Source organism: Gavialis gangeticus, unplaced genomic scaffold, assembly GCF_001723915.1.
Source record: "Gavialis gangeticus isolate Ggan-Ray unplaced genomic scaffold, GavGan_comp1, whole genome shotgun sequence".
In the NCBI taxonomy this organism is placed as follows: domain Eukaryota; kingdom Metazoa; phylum Chordata; order Crocodylia; family Gavialidae; genus Gavialis; species Gavialis gangeticus.
This window is the reverse complement of record NW_017728994.1, coordinates 67,955,539-67,975,452: the sequence shown is the minus strand read 5'-3', so window position 1 is coordinate 67,975,452 and position 19,914 is coordinate 67,955,539. Positions and strand designations below refer to the sequence as shown.

At 41.6% G+C, this 19,914-nt stretch overlaps 1 protein-coding gene across 1 annotated transcript in view; it reads left to right on the top strand.

The window, feature by feature from the left end:
• The window catches only part of FAM53B (family with sequence similarity 53 member B), a 175,132-nt gene that overhangs the window by 549 nt on the left and 154,669 nt on the right, over positions 1–19,914 (top strand). The gene's annotated exons all lie outside the window — the stretch shown is intronic.

The following is a 19,914-nucleotide window of genomic DNA, read 5'->3' as shown; positions in this document are numbered from 1 at the left end:
GTCCCTGCAGCCTGCGCGCCGCCGCTGCTGGGGCTCGGCGTGCCCCTCCCGCGGCCCGCAGGCGGCCGCTCCGCTGGTGCCCGTGCCTTGTTGGAGGGTGCGTGTTTCGTGCATGCTGCTCGTAGGGAGACGGCGAACAAAGAAAAGCTCTCGGCTGCGCTGGATGAGTGGTATTCTGCCTCCTATAGGCGACGCTGCCGGGGATGATGTACAGGGCCCTTCTGGGCCTGTCACCTGCGCTGCTGCGCCTGGAGGGGCAGGTGTGCGGCTGCTGTCGTGCAAAGGGCGCTTCTGGCTCCGGAGACTTTGGGCTGGCGGGTGTCGGATAGGAGGAGAAGTTGGTTCCTGAGCTTTCTGGGGGTGCCCGCAAGGCCCCGGGGCACGTTTGCCACGTGCCGTGGATGATATTCAGGGGGCTTTTTGCTGTGGAAAACGGGATCGCTTACTTGCATGTGGGCTAATAGCTATAGTGACTGGGAATAGGAGGACCGGTGTCTTGCTGAGCCTGCTCACAGCAGGCAAATAGCTGCCACAGCATTCGCTGGTCCTTGTGGCGCATGATCTTGTTAATAGAGAAAATCACGTTGGTGAGAACTCATTACTAAGGATGGCAAAAGGATCGGTGGATCTTGTGAAATTATTCTGTTTATTGTCAGTGTTGTCATGGGCTCGGGGTTCGTCTTAATTCTAGTACACTTGGTGGGAAACTTAGCACAGCTATGATTTCGAGACTGGTTTATTAAGCATTAATGAGCTGTACACTTTTACCTGTCTAAGATGAGTTGGGATAGAAACAAACTACGTATTCTCTAATGCCTCCTTATTCGCATTATTGCCTCCCCCCACCCCATGGGAGCATTATATCTTTGCAGATAAGATTTAGGATGATTCTTTCATTCTTAACTCCCAGCCGTACAATATATGTAGGCTACCTAGTGAGAACGCTGCCCTGAGTTCGGCAGATGTTAGTCTTATGTGATCTGGCTACAGAGAGTCTGTATCTAGCTATAAAGCCAAGCAAAATATAATGGTGAAACTGCCATGTGCCTAGAGAACAGCATTAATTATGTGCTTTGATGTTGTACATTTGCTGCAGGATACGACTGTTTCAAGACGAGTTCAAATAGCCTAGCCAAGACAGGAGGTGGGAGTGGAGGTTGCCCTTCAAAAGTTTGGTCTGCAGAGAACTTGCATTTAGATTTAGTATGCTACAGCCTTTGTAATATATATATTTTTTCTGACTATATCAGTGTATTCCAGTCTCCTGGGCTGAGAATAAATGCTTAGCACAGCTAAAACTTGGAAGTTCAAACCATCAGCTAGAGCTCTCTGATCCACCAGGACTTAAAACACACTGCCACCTGGCCATTTGACTTGATGTTATTTTGTTGAGACACTTGCCAGCTCTATCCTTAGCAGTTTATAATATTTCCCTCAACAGGATCCCCTCATTTTTCACATTTTCTTTTTTTCTGTTGGAAGCCATATTGCAGTTATATTTCCTGATAATAGAGGTGAGGGGAGGAGGAGTTTATATATGTATTATTTTGTAAGTCACTTCATTAAAGGGTTTTAAGAAGCAATAGGTGCACCTTTTCTAGAGATGTCCGAGAGAATTGAGAGCGCTTGAGTTTTATACCATTTTAATCCGTTTCTGTATACATGACTCTAAAGACCTACAGAATAGTTTAACTGTCCTAGAAAATACTACTGCAATTATGTATTTATCTCAGATCAAGTTATCTCAGTTTTTCAAAATAGCTAAAGCAAGATCGTACATTAAGACTTTTCATATAGGGATTTCGCCCTTCCCCAAAGAGTCTTCAAATGTAATGTGTTTGTCACCAAAGGAAAAACAGAGGCAGTATGCATTCTCATTCAGTATCCATCATATGTCTGTAGTAGTTTTCAGGTACATTGGAGCAGTTTGGACTCATCTCCTTAAAAATCCTTTTAACATAAAATTTAGAAAAAAAAAGTAGGCAGAACTGTTTATATAATATGCTGATAAACTGAGCTTCAGCTTGAGATTCAAACCAGATGTGGATGTTTTCTTTTTAAATCCTCCAACAACAGTAAGAGTATATTTTCACAGATTGCAAACTACTTGCAAATTGCAAAGGTAACACTATCTTGGAATAACCCTCTTTCTAAAAATACTGTACTCAGAGCGCCTGTATAGTTCCTTCTTTCTCCTGTTTTGTTCCATTCGCCCACTTTGCCAGATTCCTCATCGCTTTCTTGAGAGCACCATTTCCTCGCTAGTAGTGATGCACATGGCATCAGCATGGGCAATTGTTAAGCTGAACGAACAGGCCAACTCCCACAGCTATAGCTTTCAACTAACAAAGTACTGACGGCCCTCAACCTGCCAATGACTAGATCTAAATATTTACTAGGTCTGTTTGCAAAACCTGAAGAGTTTAGATAAAACTTGCATAAACATTTTTTTGGGTTGGGTCAAGTAACCCGTTTTAAGTTTTTATTGTTGTTGATAAAGCAACTTGGAATTCAGGACACTTCAGACAGTTCTAACATGTACCTATCTTGGGCCTCAGCCCACTCTAATTTTGGAAGGATATTTTTTTATTGCCAAAGACAGAGGGAAACATCACTTTCTCATTAAAAAATAAAGGCTGTTGGAAGCTGCTGAGGGGTCTGGAATGTTAAAAATAGTTCTGGTCTGGATGGAGCAGTGGGCAGAGTGGAAGTGGAGCCAGTCGAAGGTGCATGGTAAGTCCCATTTATCACATGCTTCGAGCAGCTGGCATTTTGAAAAAGAATAAACAATGTGCCATAGAGTTGTTTCCTTATTCCCCCTCAAAGAAAGAATTTCCCCTCCCCAAAAGACACTGGCTGTAGAAGGGGTGCTGAAAACATTACGCTGCGTTACATAAATAAGTAGACAGAAAGCAGCCAAAGCAGCTTTATGTAAGGTCTGTATTTGGTTTTGTGCTTTTTTTATTTGAATCCCCAGATCCACACTTTGTTTCTTAGTCAGATCTAAAACAGGGGACCAGGATATATTTCCTGGTTCTGGTGTGGATATGGTCAAGGTCCCTAAGAACAACTTTCATTTTTTTAATGACATGTCAATTATACAAGACAGAAATCCTTTAAGAAAATGTCACAAAAATTCAGCACCAAATAATCTTAACCTAGATCTGATTCCTAACCCTGGGCTTTGAACCAGAATGCTAACTGAAATCAATTCAAGATTTCCAATTTCCTGTCTTCAATGTATCAGATTCAGAAATAGAAATATAGACTGAGCAGTGTATAAATCACACTCAGAATTGATTTAGGCTAGGGTTCAGGTATTTGAGTGCATGTATGCATATGTCTATAAACATATTATGTATGCATATGTACAATACATGCATAGCCATATGCAAACATACCATGTAAGTCCTATAATCAAATAAAATTAATGATGTGATTTAAATATATTTTTACAATATAACACACTTGATTCAATTTCAGTATTTTAAGTATAACAAGATTCAGTTCAATTTATTGGAATAATCAAGTGAACAATTTTTGCCAGAATCAACACTTCATATATATTTATGTGCAGAACAGGCATAAAGCATCTTATCCTATGCATGACTAGAGGACTAGCTGGGTTCTATACAACGTGTCCATGAAGAGTTCAGAAGATGTTTCTATAATGGTTTAACTCTTCCAGAAATAAAGGCCTTTGTGGCTGCTTTTTATATCTTTCTGTAATAGGTTGGGTGATTGGAAGTATGTGGCAGAGACCAGGTTTGCAGGTGAGGGAAAATAAAAATGTATGAAGAGCCTTGGAAAACTTTGCTTGTTGAGGGTTCCACTTTGGAGAATTTCCCATCATGTTACTGTGATTAAGAGCTGTGACAGTGGTAGTCATGTCCTTACTGCTTAACCCCCTCCACGCTCGCTTCTCGTGATGGTGGAAGGCTAGTTTAGCAATCTGCACTAAGAAGCTGTGTTTTGCATCACAGGGGTCCTTGCAAGGCCATGTAAAAATATCGTAGAAACAACAGCTTCTCTCTTGTGTGTCTGATCCCAGGAGAGCTAAATATAAACTAATCAGCATATGGGACGGAAATTTTCCACCATGCTACTCAGCTGAGTTTGACAGTGTATCAGGCCTTTAGGCAGCATGCTTGGCCCAACAATCTCATGGCAGGCTAACTCCCAAATCTTCTCACTTTTCTTGCCCTTCACCCACATAATAAGCCACAGTCTTTGATTCTCCTTGAGGATCATGTTTCTGAAAGGCCCTGTTTTGATCCAGTAACTCTTCTGTAGCACACAACTGTAACGTTTACCTTGAGAGATGAATTTGGCTGTATAAAGATAGGCATCCCAATTCACTTCCCCCCTCTGTTGAAACCACATTTCTACCATGAGAATGCCCTAGCTCAGGGTGCTCAGTCCCCAGCCCATGGGCCAGATCTGGCCTGCAGGGTCTTGTTATCTGACCTGTAAGGCTTCCCTAGGATCCAGAAACTTGGTGGGAGGGGAGCAGTGGCAATTGGCACTGCTACTACCCCCCATCACCAAATTTCCAAACCCTGTGGGCCAGATGCCATGGCCCATGTGCACGGGATCCTGCAGGCCCACAGGGAACTGAGGCTGGGGTGGTGAGCCCCAATCTAGCACATGTGGGGCCATGGCCACAATCATGTCAGATTGGCCCCACTGACTAGATCTGGCCCACAGACCCACTGCAAGTACCTGGTCTGCAGGACACCACTGCCCTGGCAACAGTTAGGTGCCATTTCCTAATCTCCGCTTTTGAAGATTGCCCTGTGTCTTGCATTTCTGTCTTTACCGTTTGCCAGCTCTGCACACACACAAGGTGAATGAAAGGTTGCCCCTAGAGACTTGAAATACTAAACATGGAACAAATTTCTTCACACCTAGATACAGTCCTGCAAGGCTTGAACCAGAAAGACTGCAAATAATCAGCAGAGCATGACATTACCATACAGTGAAAGTCAAATTTGCATACTATCCTGGTGAAGGCTATGAATCCCATTTTATCTGAATGTATAAGTTTCAGGCCTGGAGAATTAGGGTTATTCAGAAAACAGACTTATTAGCATATTTATTAGATTATATGCTACAGTAATCTGTGCATTAGCCATGTCTCAGACAGATGGTTATGGAATTTTACAGAGACATCGAATCTGTCTACCTACCTTTTATGGTTCTCGTCCTCTACTCCGTGGGTAATATAATGAATTATATGTCATTCAGAGCATGTTCATTGGAAGGACCTAACAGGCTTACAGTATGGATTTACATGAATAACTCCAGAGAGCCTGACTGGACACATTTGCACTGGTGTAAATTGGCAGTAACTCCTTTGGACTCAATTGGAGATGGTTGTCTTCACAACAGTCTGATTCCACTGGTTACTCCTGATGGGTACTGTTATAAAGAGGAGCAGGAACTGACCTAAAGCTTCAGTTTTGCCATCTAATTTTGCTTATTAGTAATGTACATGGTTTACTGATGAGGAGGGACTATATTTTTTTCACGAGAAGGTCATGCTGCAGCCATAACCCAGCTGAATATCACCTACTGTAACAGGCCATGGCCACAGTGGTGGCCATGATGTCCCCCGGTGGCCTCTGCCTGGCTCAAGATTGACTATAACCCCCCTTTGATTGCTTTCCTGCCACACCTTGTTCTTATGGAAAGTTGTGTACAGGAGGCTGCCTATGGACTTGGGGTAAGTCTGAGTCTGTTATAATCACCACTGGGCCCCTCCTGGGTACGCTCAGTCACAGTCCTGCCCCCACCAGGCTAGTAGACCCACTTGGCCTGTCTGCACCTCTGTAGCCTTAAGGGCTCATTGTGTGGCTTTGTCCCTCCCCTACACCATGCACCCAAGCCTTGTGGGTGTTACTGTACAGTATGACACTTTGTAGGGGTCTTGGCCTTAACAGCCTCCTCCCCTTTTACTCTTGCTAGGCCCGTTAGCCCAGCCTTCAGTAGTGGACCAGGCTTCTAGGCTCTAGCCTCCCTAACTGTGGGTCCCAGCAGTGGCCTCCTGGACCTTTGGCCCCTCCTGGGCCAGCTGAGTTTACCAGATTCACTGGCTCTGGCTAGCCCTGGCTGTGGTCCCTCCTGGACTTCTAGCCCTGGAGCTCCTGGACCACCCTAATCCTACATGCAGCCCCTCTCTGAGCTCCTAGACCCTTGGGGTCTCCCTAGGCAGCACTTCCCTGAGCTACCAATTCTCTGAGTATGCCTTGAGCCAGCCCTCAGCAGAGCTCAAGGCTAAACCACCAGTTTAACCTAAATAAAAAGCCTCTCGGCCCTCTGGCAGGCATCTCCAAACTCTCTCAAGGTTTAACATAAAACAAGGCCACATGCCTGCATCAACAAGCCTCTCTCTGCCCAGGCAACTGCCCCTACTCCCAGGTCAACAAATTTTCTTACCCAGTCTCCCTGTGTGCTCAGGAGCCCTGTTGCTCTGCTGCTAGGAGCTGCTGCCTATGAGGCTCTCCAGGCTGGACTGCCTGCCCAGCTCAGGCACTGGGCTTATACGGCTCAAGTCCAGCCCCTTCCGGTCCAGTGAGTCCTTAATCAGCCCTTTGCCACCTATAAGCTGCCTCTCAGGCTGCTTGCGCTCCTAAAGGGCAGGTGCACCCCAGTGCCCCGTCACACCTAGGTATTTGCTTAGAGCATTAATGCAGGATGTGACAGAGGTACAGTGAACAGATCATGCATCTGGGTTCTTTTCTCCAACTTCTATGAGCCGGCTACCTTTGGAAAGATAAAGTTGCCAAGCATGAGTTTAATTTTGAAGTCTAGTCCAGTTGGTGTGTATCTCTAGACTTTGATGTTATAAAACTAGCACATACAACTCTCCAGCTATCAACAGGTGAAGCATGTATCAGAAGTTAAGAACCTATTCCTGCAATTGATCCACACCCAGAACTTGTTGAAGGAAGTTGTTCTATGAATTCCAAATCTTATTCCATAAGTAGGGACCTACTCAAAGGGCGACTGCATGGATTTCATGGAAATTGCAACAGCAAGTGATCTCTGGGACACCTGGGGGGAAAAGCCCCCAAAAACTTACTAAAAATAAAATTGTCAACAGTCCTCCCGGCTGTGCAGCTTGGCATGAAGGGGGCTGTTGGTACGAAGGTGAGTAGACAAGATAGTTGCTGTCCCCACCCCTCACCGCTGATTGGCTGAGGGCTGCCTGTCATGTGGCCCCACGTGTCTCCACCAATGAGTGGTGAGGGGCAGGGCTGCATAATGGACAGCTCTCTCATCCAGTCTGTGGCGAGGAGCAGGGCCATATGACAGATAGCTCTCTCCATCAATTGGGGGGTGGGGCGGGAACCGTGATAAGCCCATGTAATGCTAGCCAACCCTACAGTCTACCCACAAAATTGGCAGGCTGCCTTCTCGTGTTGAGCCTCCTCCCCTATTCATAAGTGTTGCTGCAAAAAAGTCTTGACTACGAGGTTATTTGGGGGAACATATATTTTATATTAAACATGTAACAAATGTAGAAACTGTAACAAATGCCCGTTCTCGATAAAATAGAATCTAGTTCCTGGGATGAACAAAAAAGGCCCAATTCACCATGGTGTAATTCTGATGTAATAATTGATATTTGAAGCAAAGTTTAAAAATTGAATGAATGAATGCAGAAGTCTGCTGCATTTAGTAGGAGGAGGGGTTTGTGCACTGTACCAAAAAGGCCCAAGAGACCCTTGGTCAAGGTTTTTGCTTTCAGAAAGTTAAATATAGCAGCGTCATTGGTGTAACTCCACTGTAGTCCTCATGAGTCATTTGCTGGGTTATGTAATTCCCCAGTTTCATGAAACTTGGTTGTAAAGTTTGTCATGAGCAGCCAAGGTTCAGCACTTTTTGAGTTGTATTGTGCTGTAGGTAAAGGAGTATAGTGGAAAATGTTTTTTCCAAAGCTATTTAGAGCTCATATATATTTGCAATTACTAAGTTGTGTTTTTTTACGAAAGTGAAATTCAGCAGTCATTGATTTAGCAGCTGAACAATCTTTCATCTGCTTGGGTTGACAGTTTGGAATCAGCCCATCAGAAGAGACTAAAAGTCATTGCGATTGTCATTTTGTGGCAGATAAGAAATGAGATTTGGCAGTGGCAGTCATGAAAATCAACACCATTAGTGCATATTGGCAACTTTTTTGGCAAGCTCAGTAAATGAACTGAGATTTGACTGGGCAATGGGATGGATGGAACTGTCCTTTTATTCTTAAATGTAATGTTTTTCAGATCTGTATAATGTATGTTACTGGCAATATTGGCTGCCTTGCGATAGTCATCTGCTTATACCACAGGGAAAAAAGGACATTAGTTTCCATAGGAATTATTCAGGTACTTTTCCCTTGCCTGGAATTTTAATGCAAATATCTTAAAATTGACAACAGTAATCAGCTGCATCAAGCACAAAATTTCCTTAGGACCGTTACTCCACATACAGCATTGATTTAAATAGATAAATAATTGCTGAGAAGCATTCCAGACTTTTGAAATCAAATGCAAGTGTGTGACTGGAACCTTCCAGTTGGATGTGTGGAGACTAGGCTAGTTGTCAAATACAGGTACAGGAACAATCACCGCCAATTTGGACAAGTGGTGGCTTTACAGACTCTGCTCTTCTTCAACCTGGGGCCATCCAGACATTGGTCAACTTCCTATCAAAACAACAGCACCTTAAGTCTGCTTTTAATCTATGTTGGCTACCAGTGACCCTAAGGAGCTACCTAGCAGTTGGGGAATGGCCCAAGGTGAAAAATAATACCAGCCAGGCATCACATGAATGTTGCTGTTTCTAGTTATATCGTGGAGTCTGGGGTCAAGAGTCCTGGGATGCTGTCCCAACTCTATCATTAATTCATGGAGTGACTGTGAGCAAGTAATTTTTCCTCTTCGTGCTTCAGCTGCCCATTTATGCAATTGGAATACTAATACTAATATTACTGGTAATAATAATACTAATAATCTATCTTTGCAAAAAAGTGTTAAGGATGTAAAACAGGGGTCAACAACACTTTTGGGCAGAGTACCAAAAACACTCACAACCTCGACTTATAAGATGTTGGCGTGCTGGGGGAGCTGCAAGGGGCCCGAACCTTGTTGAGGCAGCACAGCCCTGGCCCTTTCCCGAACATCCACCCTGAGGTGTACTTGTCAAGCAAAATGTCTTCACGTGCCATGCTCTGGCACCCGTGCTGGGGGTTGTCTACTCCTGATGTCAAACATTAAGTGTAAAAACATTCTATTTTTATTATTTATTTCTACAGGATAGCATCCTAACAGTTTAGCATGTCAGGAAGTTCTACCAGTGCTTTGTTTCAAAATGTTATTGAAGAGTAACAATAAATTTGAATGGTCTGGGTTTTGAATGTGTGTGATAACCTTAGTATTACTGAGAAGCAGCCTTCTGTGCTTGATAATAGTCTTATAAATCACAAAGTCACTGCAAGTATCTGTTATCAAAGCCCATTTTAGTACACTGTTTTGCCTCAGCCATTAAAAACCAATACTGTATTATAACATTTTTGAAATGATGAGTTTTAATACTGTTAAATAGATGTCAAAACGTGCTGGCAGATGGAAAAAAACCTGCAAATCCAGTACAATTATGAAGACATGTATAGCATTAAAATAGCTACGTTAGTGTTTTATGATATCTCTGTTATAGATACAAGAGATACTTCATTAAATGGATTATCTTTTATTATAATTGAAATATAATGCAACTGAGAGTATTTTTTTACAGTGAAACAATCATGTGAAATGAAGATTTAAAGTTACTGATTGGTTCATTTAGCAAATAATTCCCTTGTAGTTTCTGTTGCACATCATATATACGTTGTTGGCAAAAATTACTTTCCCCATAGAGGTTTCAGATGAATTGTTATTATTGGATACAGGTCGGGAAGGGCAGAGACTGGGTAAAATTGCAAACATTTTTCATACATTCTATCTGAAAGAAGACTGAACATTGGTTAAATAATTCTAACACTTCCTGACTGGGCTAATAATATCCAAATGCTCCCAGGTAATACGTGTTTCTCTGTTTTGACAAGTTAAGTATTTTGAACATCATTGTAAAAACTCCACTCTTTTATATGATTGATTGGATTGCTAATGCCCCCCTTTGCACAATCCATTGTTTTGGTTCTGCATACGCCTTTTGTATATTCTAACAATGCTGTACTCTAAACATGCAATAAAGAGTACAGATTAAAGATACAATAATGCTAGAACTGAAACAAGAAAATACAAGTGGTATATAGAGGGCCTGATTTTTTTCAACCTTTGCTTAGGGTGAGTAGCACTTATGCAGGTAGTTCCACTAACTTCAATGAGAGATACTTGCTTCTTGCAGTGGTGAGTCAAGCTAATTTCACAGAACACAAAACCGAAAGATGCCACTGTGTTCCAGTTTTCTGACCTCCTGTGTAGCACAGGTCTTAGGGCTTGCTTCAATTAATTCTTGTTTAAAAATTGCTAGTGATGGAGAACCTGACACAACTCTTGGTAACTGGATCATGTTACACTCTTGTTAGCAAGACTAAAGAATCTATAATTAAAATTTTGTTCCCCACTTAAGTACTGGCAGACAGTGCTGAAGTCATTCTTTAGTCTTTTATGATAAACTAAGTAGATTAAGATCCTGGAGCCTTTTCTGTAAGGCATGACACTGAATCTGTGAATCATCCTCATGGTTCTTTTCTGAACCTTCTCCAACTAGCAACATCCTACATCATCTCTAGACACCAGAACTAGATGCATTATTTCGGTAGCACTTGTACCAGTGCCAAATTCAGAAGTATAACTTTTTATACTTCCAAAGATTACATTCACCATTTTGGCCACAGCAGCATATTAGGACCTCTGATTATCCACCCTGACACGAACGTCTTTCCACAGTCACTGCTTCTCAGGTTAGAGTTCTTTAAGTATATCCTAGATGTTTGTTTGTTGACATTATATTTGGTTGCTTTAAAAGATGCATTGTTCACTGGTACCTAGGTTACTAGGTGTTCCAGAACTTTATTATTTACCAGGCTTTATTATTTATTATTTTACTTTATTGTTTACCATTCCCCTAGCATTTGCCATTTTTACAATTTATCAGTGATTATTTTATGAAAGCACACGGGTTACTAATAAAAATGTTAAATAGGCTAGGCCAACAATTGGTCCTTTCGGCACCCCACTAGAAACATTCCCAGTTCTCCATTTACAATTACAGTTAGAGAGATGTTTGCTAGCCAGTTTTCAAAGCAAACAATGTGTGCCATCATACTTCTGTATTGTTTTTGTTTCCGAATCAAAATGTTCTGAGGTACAAAGTCAGATGTCTTTATGGAGGTCTAAATATACTGTATCAACACAATTACCTTTACCAACTAAATTTATAATCCCCCCAAAATCACTGGCAAGGTAGACAAGAAAACCCATGGTGATTGCTACTAATTATATTTCCTTCTTCAATTCTTTATGAATTGAATCCATATCAGCCATTTCTTTATTTTACCTGGAATAATCCCATTTACCCTTTTAAATTATTGGCATAACATTATCTTCTTTCTAGTCTTCTGACACTTCTCTGGCACTTGTTCCTTGCCTCCTTGAAAATCAACATTTAACTGTGTGGAGTAATCCTTCACTGACTTTTAAGACTACTGAATGCAAGTTACGTAGATCTGCTTATTTTTAAAAAGGATTGACGATAGTAGCTGCTATTTAATCATCATTGCTCCATCTGACTTTTTCCTAAATGCAGAAGAGAAATATTTATTGAACACTTATGCTTTTCCTCATTATTAACAATTCAGCCATTGTTAAGGGTTCTTTTCTAAATATTCTTGAAAACTCCTCATTATCCTTCAGTCCATTGGCAATAGATTTCTCTTTGTGTCATTTTGCTTCACTTACCATATATTACCATCAACTTAAGAAGTATTAAGTGAAATTTATTACTTTTAAGCTTATCTCATTCATAGGGTACCATACAAAGCATTTCACATGGATGTGATTCTGCCCTTTCTTTAGAAGGAGACACTTCCAAGTATTGCTATCTCAAGAAAGGGGTTGATGCATATTAATTAAGTAATGTGAAGTAATTACAGTGTTGCCAGTTCTTCCAATTTTTTACTGCTTAATCCCGCAGCTGCTGCATTCAAGAGACTGCATAAGAATCTCAGTTTTCATTTTTAAGAAGTATGCTCCTGGCACTCCTGGTTGCCAAGAAAAACTTGAAATATAAAACGAGTGCACCGAAAGGCTCAGAAACTGAAAGGCAAAAGAAAAAAAAAGAACATAACATGTATTTTTAAAAAAGTCTTTCGATTTTTAGGCAATGTCATGATTTGCAGGAGGGACATGATAATGATTTGCAGTTCCTCAGGGTTGGCTGTATAGTAATTAGTTAATGTAACAAGTTGATACAGATTTTCCCATGCAGTAAAGATGAGTTTTTTAGCTTCCCTGTTTGTACTGAGGAATCATTCATTTTTGTGCACTGACAAAATAACTGGCACAGCTGTACTTCCAAATAGCACATGGACTGATGTCAGTCTGGAAGCTAGGTTGGGATTCAATATTTAGGTCAGTTCTCCTCAGGATATTGTTAGAGAAAGGAGTTATGGGGAGACTGGTGTTATGTTGTAGGAAGTTCGGGGGAAGGTGCCTAGTTAAAAGCCATGGTTCAAAGCAGATCAGCACTTCTGTCTTTTTCTCATCTCATTTCTGGGCTCCATATGTTGGAACTGAGGAGTCACAGTTTTACTTCCTGATTTTTTTTTCTTTTTTTGTGCGGAATGGAGCAAAAGGGAGTGGGCAGGGACTGCAGCAAGGGAAGGGACATACATATTTTCCAGCTATATTGATACTGGCATGTTGAGAAAGTAACTGTTCATGCTTTTAGAGCCATATGCTTGCCTGCTACTCCTGGCGCTGTGGGCCAGAAAGGAGATTTGGAGGAGCATATCCATATTGGGAGGTGTCTGCTACCATAGTCTTACCACCATAGAGTCGTCTTCCCTCAAATACTCCTATGACTGCATAGAAGCCACCAACATACCACATCCATGGCAGCTCTGGGCCCCCCACCACCGCCAGGGCCCCTTGGCCAGTCAGTGTTGAAAGGGGGGCAGGTCACTCCACAAAAAACACAGAATTTTATGGGTTTTTTTATCAGCGAATTTAGTTGAGGTTTTTTTTTTTTAACGAAAAACTAGGATCCCTGGTAATTATTTTGGATACCATATTCATTAGCAAATAGCTCAAAGCCAGCTTGCTGTTGGAGAGTGTCTGTGATAATGGACATCTTTTTTCTTTAGTGGACATTCATACTTAAGTGACTTAATATATAGGAGCAGCATGGACCCTTGACTCATGGTAGCAGGTGTCTGCTCCTGGGAGCAGGGCTACTGTCTTGGCCATGGGGGCAACAGATAGAACGAAGATTGCACAGTCTGGCCTGCAGAGTACTGTTTATGGGACCAAAATCACATAACTTTTAGTCTCTTCATGCTATCTCCACCCGCCAGGAACTGAAATAATATGAAAGTACCAGATTTGGTGGTATTGCAGCCTCATAAATAGCTCCCAGAGGTATTTAAAATGCCAGTTGAAACATAAGCATAGATCCTACATCTCTATACATCTCTCTCTGGAATGGTTTTCAGGAAAAAAAAAATTAGGCACTGCTTGGTGCTGGATCAGATGACAAGTGAGGAAGCTGGAAATTGCTTTGACTTCTTTTTCAAAGAGAAAATCTTCATGTGAGAAGAAGGAGCTGAGGCATCAGCTGCTGTTCTTTATCACAAAATTAAGCCAGTCGTAAAGGACCAGATTTTGTCACTTTTACTAATGTGGGGTATTATCTGATTCCATTAAAATGACTCCTAATCTTGTCAGCCTTACAGCTAGTAATGTCTTACCTCTTAAGTGGTGGAAGTCAATGGGACTGTTCATGTGACTACTCACCTGCAAGGCAAATGCGTCCCTCAGAGCCATCTCATCTAGCCTGCAGGGATCCCCATGGATCTGGAAATTTGACGGGGGGGGTGGGGTGGGGTGTGACCGTTAGTACAGCCACCCTCCCTCCTGCCAAATTTCCAAGCCCCAAACCCCACACTTGCCTCTTTGCCTGCCAGACTGGTCCGTGCCCCCTCGCCACACTTCTGGATCAGGGCTGGGTTATGCCCCACAGTAATGCTAATTTCCCTTGATTTCTAAAAATATCTGCACCCACTTAGCTTGGTTAGCTCAGAAGGCAGGCCACCTGCTCCAAAAAATTCCTCTTTTGTCTTTTCATCTGCTCACACCTTAACACTCAATTCCTGCTGCGGCCTCCCCAAGTTGCCACCAGCTCTGATGGATGCTGCAGGTTTTATTTGCATGAGATACTCCAAATGTAAAGCTGAGTATTTTAGTGCAGTTGGCAATAACTAAAGGAAACTGCTTGAGCACTTCCCCCCAAAGCTTCCTTAATTTAGTACACTGGATGCACCCAGTCCTCTCTTTGCTCTGGTAAATTATGAAGAACAGGAAGGGAGAGTTCCCTCGCTCTCTGTGTATTTCTGTATCTCAGCTAGAGCTATCAAAAGTGGCTCCTTTGCAGCCTGCACACGTAGTAACCATCTTCTGGTAACAGATTGTTATGTATTTAATGAACCCAAGGAAAACAAGAAATTTGAAGGCTGTAGGGCGACAAGAGTTTGCTGTTCAGTCTGCCAGATTCACACTAATGCATACAGCTCACAGATGTTTTTCTTCTCATTCGTTAAAGAGATTTATGTATGGTGCAGGGCTCAGAAGTCTCTTTCCAGCATGCCAGAGAGGCCTAGGTGGCACCAGGCATTTGGAAAAGCAGGTTGAAACCCCAGTCAAGAGTCTCTCACTCCAGATACACTCCTCACCCTCACACAGGAAATAACTGTGCAGAAGGTACTAACTCTGCAGAGCCAACCAGAGCAACCTAACTGGCTGTTCCTTAACCAGCTGCTAACTTACAGGCTCAGCTGCCCCAACTGGTGAGCTCTTCGGGAACGGTTCTGCTGCCCAAGGAAGGTGTCCTGCCAGTCCTTTACAAAGCTCCTCCATGCAAGGCAGTCAGAGCCCAAAGGTGCAGAGAGCCACAAATACACAGAGTACTTGGAATTGTATGTACAAGCAACCCCGCGTAGCGCTCTTAATTGGTTCCTGACAAACCGAGCGTTAAGCAAAATGAGCGTTAAGCGAAACCAAAAGTATTTGATGACCCCACGATGGCGACCACAGTTGTTTTTAATGACCCATCAGGTCACTTTAGATCAGGTATCAATTTAAAATGAGCGTTATAGCGAAATAGCGCTAAGTGAGATAGCATTAAGTGGGGGTTGCCTGGAATTAAATAAAAAGTGGTCTTCACTTATGCATCTCAGAAAAAGATCGTATTTGCCTCAGGAACTTATTGTAGCCAGTGAAATTTTAACACTAATAAATAGGTAACAACAACAATTTGTCCCTCTTTATTACTGAAATGGCTAGAAGTACTTTTCTTTCTCTGGTCCTTTGAAAAGAAAAAAAGCCAAAACCATTCCCATGACTCTGTCATTACCTTATGTGTAGCATATGTGGCATATGTCCTATGCGAGTTGTGTGGTATATGGGCAAAATGTATATATTATTGTGCCTAATATTTTTGAATTTTTATCAAGATGTATTCTGGCCTGTAAAACCAGCTGAGTGACACTTAATCTGGTTTACATCAAATGAGTAATAACATTTCCTTCCATTCTTAGATTTAGCCAATTTCTCTTAGCTTGTTCTTCATATAAAATACTTTCTTTGGATGGAAGAGCAGCTTAAAATCTTCCTGACTTTGAAAGGGGTGGCTTTCTATTTATAAGTGTTTTCTGAGGCTTTTTGAACAGTAGCCAAGTGGAAAACTCTGAGCTATCATGTCATATCCTTGGTGGCCATGGGAGGTGTCTCTGACAACACTCTCCATGTTAGGAATTTAAATCCCAAAGCTGGCCCAAGGATGCAGTCAGCTTCTCCTGATTCAAACCCAGATCCTGTAAGACTTTTGGAGTCTTTTGCCCTGTAGATGGTAACTATAACGAGGATTCAATAAGACAACATATTCCAAGTCATACATTATCCAGGCACAACAAGCTTGGAAAAATTGTTTCAGAAGTCATTGGGTTTGAGGAATTCAGATCGCTTGATCTGCTTAGTTTGTCTGAGTAATTTCAGTCTTAGACCTTTCCCAACTGATGATATATATTTTTGAGGCCTTACACCAGCATCTGTACTCTTAGAGCCATGTGAGTAAGCCAAAACCATCAGGAGCTCCAAGGGCCTAGTTCATACTCAGACACATTAATAGAATAAGCTTATAGGTAGGTAATAATATATATTTAAATAATATTATTTCTGTCTATCATGCCCCACTTGCTTTTCTCAAGGAGTTGTTCTGACTATCCAGTTTATTCATTCAGCCTCAAGAAATAAAGAAAACAATGGCTTGCTGATATTATCCTAATCTGTCCTTGAACAACTGTCATCTTTAGTTCAGGCATTTCCCACTAATACTCTATCCATCCAGTCCCTCTCTTGCAATCATGGCCAACAATTTGACATTGTTATAGGGAGTGTTGTTATTCTAAAGTACAGTTTTGCAGCTTAAGCTGCAAGGCAAACTCTTCATATAAATCATCAGTAGATCTGAGCCAACAAGTCTGGGCCAATGAAGAAGTCCAACCTGGCTGTAAGTAGACGGACATCATTTTATAAAGGTAGGTAAATATATATATTTAAGTAATATCTGATGTTTATCTATACTTTGAAAAATGATCTTATTCAAGTGGCATGGTGTTCTATTGTTGCTCAGTGATTCATATTACATTTATTTTGCCTATTAAAAAAAAAGATGTGTTTCCCATTTACCAGATCTACAAACCTAACAAGGGAATTGAAAGTCAGATTCGGTTATTCCTGGCTTGTACGATCCCCAATAATTAAGATGCTGCATTCACAAGAATTGTATCGGTAATGCAGTTATTCAAACTGAATCTAACTCAAGACATGCACCCCAGTTTTGGTGGGCTTATATTTTAAGGGAAAGTGTATGTGGTAGGTAAATAAATGTAGTAGTAAAAAACCTTATTTTGCCACTATTGTGTAACAATCAGTCTCTGACTAAAAGTTTATCCAGTAAAAAATGGTTATTTTTCCAGTCGTTTTTTCTGACCAGAAGTGCTCTTCCAGAAATGTATTCTTAGTAAAATGCAGTGCCATGTTGAGATACTGAAGGTATCAGAAACGGTATCGCTGCAGTAACACAGTGCTGTTCCCTAGCTACTTAGCTTACAGGCTTCCCTCGCTTTATGCTGTACATGCGTTTCTGGAAAACGGCACATAACTCGAATGCCCATAAAGGGAACCCACTTTACAATGTAACAAATAGGGATACGTTCCAAGACCTCGATTGTACTGACCCCCCAGACCCATTTCTACCACTTATACAAGACAGTTTTAGTCCTTGCCAACAGTACACACAAGCACAGGGTGGTGGTGTGAGGAGAGGGTGGTGAAGTCTTCATTGATGGAGGGAGAGGGGTAGGAGATAAGCTAGTGGGATGCTTAGAAGCCATAATGGGGATGGCAGCTACAGAAACATGTGTCCCAGACAATGAGCAAGGAGCACAGATCCACACAGGAGATTATATTTTGGTGTGTGGCCCTCCCACAATGCACCACACAAAGTAGCTGACTGTGGGCTTCCACCACACTGATCACATAAGAGTGGATTTCCCTTGCATATAACACATTTTTGGTATAAAAAGGGTCATTGTATAAGAGCAAATTCACACATGCAGAAACTGCGTAAAGCAAGGGAAACCTGTGCTTCAGAAGCAGTGCTCATTGCCTTGAGTAGTGTGCTGTGCTGTGCTAACCTGACTATCTGGCTTCCAGGACTCAACCTGGTTTGGTTTACACTGCGTGGTGCCATGCAGACATGCCTTTAGGTGGAGACAGTAGTTTAAAATATGGCTAGTGGTCCCTCTTGTGGTATTATGCTGGTCCTCCACAAGAAGTTTTGCACAACATGAACGATGACCCTGGAGTAAAGCCACAAACGGGTGTGCTCTTCTGTCCTTTCACATTTTCACATGTTAGTTGTCACACAATAAACTGGATATGTGCATGAGTCTTTGATCCTGGTTGTCTAAGCCACTTAGTAAGTGTAATTGCCACTTCTCAGCAGTAGACCAATATTCTTCCAGCTTGTTAGGCTCTTGCCTCTCAATTGGTGTTTGCCGCTTGCAGTTACTCATTTTGCACTCTCTCTCTTTCTCTCTCTCTCTCTTTTTTTTTCCTTTTCAGTTGCCAAGAAGGAAAAGGCAAAATCACTGCCCACACCATGTCCCTAATCTGAGAAGAAACAACAGCTAAGATGTTGAGACAGACCACCTCTGACCCTGTCCTGTCATTTCCCTCTCTCCCCTTCCGCTGTTTGTAAGGGAGTCTTTCCCCTGCCACTCCTATTCATTAAGAGCAAGGGAGCAATAAACTGATACTGTTTTTTACTGAACTGGGTGGTATGTCATTTTCCTTAAATGCTCTTATTTCCTTTAGTATAAAACTAGCATCTAGCTGTGGGCTCCAACCAAAACATGCAGATCTGGGCATGTGTTTGGATTTTGAACTGTCCCCAGAGTTTCGGGTTATTTGGGTTTGAGATCTGGGGGCTCGGATCAGTCTAAGGGTTTTGGTTGAGGGCCATCTCTACTTTAGTTAAGCCTGTGTGACTGTGGACAGCTTAATACATCTGTTCTTGTGAATTCAGGATATCTATAGCATTCACAAGTGGGATTGCCCATGGTTATCCCTAGTGATTGCAAAACATCATATGTACTTTTTGTGGCACAGCTCAGGAGGTGAGAGGTTTGCGGCACTATCATGCTAACAACTCTCTGGCTCTGGCTGTAGTTGTGGTTGTTAATAGTATGGCTGTAGAGGACAGCAGCTTATTCTACAACTGTCTTGAACTAGCATTTATTATCCATACTTGAGCAAAGTGGGTTTGTCTGATGAGAACCTGTGTTCTTGCATTAAGCTGTTAATCCTAAACAAAGAAATTATTTGGATCATAGATCTCCAGAGCTTCTGCTGTCTTAAACACAGTCATTTATTACTTTTCCTTTTGCAGTACACATAGTTTAAAACTTAAATCTAGGCAATTCTTTTACTTATTAATTAATTGTGAAAATGTATCTTGTTAGGCATAGAAAAGGGTATCCTATAACTACCAGTGGTAGGATTTGTTCTCATTCTTTTTTTTAAATGGCTGTACTATTAATTCAAGATAAAATTATATTACATTACATTATGTTCGCACAGTAGAATTCTTAAGCTCTACACAATTAAAGTGGCACTTTCCTTTTTAATGAAAATATTTCCCAATGCTTGGCAGCTACCTGATTTTTATCAGTTACCTTCATTATGTGGTAAAACTGAATCACTGTTACACACCATCTAAAACAAAGGTCAAGTTGAAAGGAAATGTTGTAGAAAGAGGCATCGTCCCATGTGATGGAGTGCAAGAGTTTATTGTCTCTTGGTAAGGAGCTATATCCTGAGCTGTAACCAAGCTGTGTAAGCATTGTGGTTGTCCTACTGTAAATTTTACAAGTAGACTGTGGATTTGGGTTTAGTAGAGTTTCTATAAAATACAGTGGTATTTCTCATAAATTTTGTTTTGCTTAACGTTTTCCATTTCCTCATGCACAGATTCAGATAAATGCTTAAATGACCAGAAAAGTCAATTAAGCATTTGTTTGGGAGACAGTTGGAGATGGGGCTGGGAAAAGATTTATAACAATATTTTGTAATTGCCACTTTTCAT